This window comes from Bison bison, unplaced genomic scaffold (assembly GCF_000754665.1).
Source record: "Bison bison bison isolate TAMUID 2011002044 unplaced genomic scaffold, Bison_UMD1.0 scf7180017864370, whole genome shotgun sequence".
Classification (NCBI taxonomy): Eukaryota; Metazoa; Chordata; class Mammalia; order Artiodactyla; family Bovidae; genus Bison; species Bison bison.
Genome location: NW_011494942.1, coordinates 10,723,190 through 10,725,450, shown reverse-complemented (window position 1 = coordinate 10,725,450; position 2,261 = coordinate 10,723,190). Strand labels below are relative to the sequence as shown.

The window sequence follows — 2,261 nt, the reverse complement described above, 5'->3', positions numbered from 1 at the left end:
AGGCAGGTTTTTCCAGTGGTCATGTATGGATGTGAGAGTTGGACTATAAAGAAAGCTGAGCACCAAAAAATTGATGCTTTTGAACTGTGGTGTTGGAGAAGACTGTTGAGAGTCCCTTGGACTGCAAAGAGATCCAACCAGTCCATCCTAAAGGAGATCAGTCCTGGGTGTTCATTGGAAGGACTGATGTTGAAGCTGAAACTCCAATACTTTGGCCACCTGATGCGAAGACCTGACTCATTTGAAAAGACCCTGATGCTGGGAAAGATTGAGGGCAGGAGGAGAAGGGGACGACAGAGGATAAGACGGTTGGATGGCATCACCGACTCGATGGACATGGGTTTGGGTGGACTCCGGGAGTTGGTGATGGACAGGGAGGCCTGATATGCTGCAATTCATGGGGTTGCAAAGAGTTGGACAGGACTGAGCGACTGAACTGAACTGAAGCAAAAATAAATAATAGAGAAGTAAGAAAAATGTAATGCTCAGTTATTAGTTTAATGCCATTAATTTCTTTTGCAAGAATTTAAACTGGTATGTGCCTTTGCCCTTGCTTTCAGGAAAGCAATAAAGGTTTTCTCTCACTTTTAGGCCCTTTGGGCATCAGTTCTCTCCACTGAAAAACTGAAGCTGGACTAGAAGATCTCTACAGCTTCATTCAGACATCAAAATATATGTTTGTTTGGGGGGGGAAATAATTCAACAGAGTCCTGCCTGTAATGACACAGGACCCTAATTTACCAGTAAATATCACAGCCATTTCTGACAAGTGCCTTTGATGATAGACTTCTCATTGATCTTGTAGGCTGCTTATGAAATGGGCTCTGTTTCAATGGTTGGGACCATTTCTATGTAGTTGATTAAATGGTTTACCTTCCTCTTGTGGACTTCCTACCTCTTGGAGGAAATCTGAAACAGTTCTCTCTCTCTCTCTTTTTTTTTTTAGCTTGATCTACTCCAGTTCTCCACATACTGCCTGCTTCAGCCACATCAGTGATTAACATCACTTAGCTGGCAGGCTCAGCAATGTCCAGAGTGAAGAATGTTGCAGAAGGGGCTTCCTAGTGGTCCGGGGATTAAGAATCTGCCTGCTGATCCAGGGGACACTGGTTGGACCCCTGCTTAGGTAACTAAGAGCTCACATGCTGCAGCGCACGTAGAGAAAGCCTGTGAGCCACAACAAAGAGCCTGCATGACCAAATAAAAATAAAAAAGAATGTTGTAGAAGAAATATGTGCAGTAGATATATGGTTGGACTACCTGACTTCTTAGGGTGATGAGCTGTCTCAATTTCCCAGGGATTATCCAAATTTTAACACTGAAACTCCTCAAACTGAGGAATCCCTAAATTCTGGGGAAACCAGGATAGTTGGTTGCCCTTTTTGAGATTCTTTAAATCCTAAGACTCTAGGTCAAGTGCTGTCCCACAGAAGTTTCTCCAATAACGGAAATATTCTATAGCTACACTGTCCAATTTAATAGCTTGTGTGGCTGTTGAGCACCAGAAAAGTGGTCAGTGCCATTGAGGAAATGAATTTTTAATTAAATTACCTTAATTTAAGTAGCCACATGTGACAAATGGCTACTATATGGAACAGCTCAGCCCTAGGTGATGCCATGAAAATGCTCATTAATGAGAGGTTTAGTGCAAAATGGTACAATCGCATACTTGTCTGACACAACCCCCCAGCTTTATGCCTTGTATCCATTGTTATACTGACAAGGCAGTATAAAATTTTGTCCAGGAATATTGATAAGACCTACCTTTATCAAGTGTGTGCATGCTAAGTCACTTCAGTCATGTCCAGCTCTTTTCAATCCTATGGACTGTAGCCTACCAAGCTTCTCACACTCAAGGTCAAAGGATTGATAGACTCTTAGAGAAACATGGGATTTAAGTTGTATAGTCAGTCTGAGTTTTAGTAGATGGGTTCAGTTCAGTTCAGTTCAGTTGCTCAGTCGTGGCCGACTCTTTGCGACTCCATGAATCACAGCACGCCAGGCCTCCCTGTCCATCACCAACTCCTGGAGTTCACTCAGACTCACGTCCATCAAGTCAGTGATGCCATCCAGCCATCTCATCCTCTGTCATCCCCTTCTCCTCCTGCCCCCAATCCCTCCCAGCATCAGAGTCTTTTCCAATGAGTCAACTCTTTGCATGAGGTGGCCAAAGGACTGGAGTTTCAGCTTTAGCATCATTCCTTCCAAAGAAATCCCAGGGCTGATCTTCAGAATGGACTGGTTGGATCACCTTGCAACAA

General features: G+C 43.7%; 1 long non-coding RNA gene across 3 annotated transcripts in view; it reads left to right on the top strand.

Annotated features, from left to right (window-relative positions):
* LOC105000227 overlaps positions 1-2,261 on the top strand; it is a 127,559-nt gene that overhangs the window by 33,919 nt on the left and 91,379 nt on the right. For 2 of the 3 annotated variants that reach the window (XR_826704.1, XR_826703.1), the window contains exon 2: positions 947-1,126. This is a non-coding gene — a long non-coding RNA (uncharacterized LOC105000227). Of the gene's footprint in view, positions 1-946; positions 1,201-2,261 lie in introns of those variants that run through there. The other variant, XR_826702.1, reaches the window with a different exon arrangement.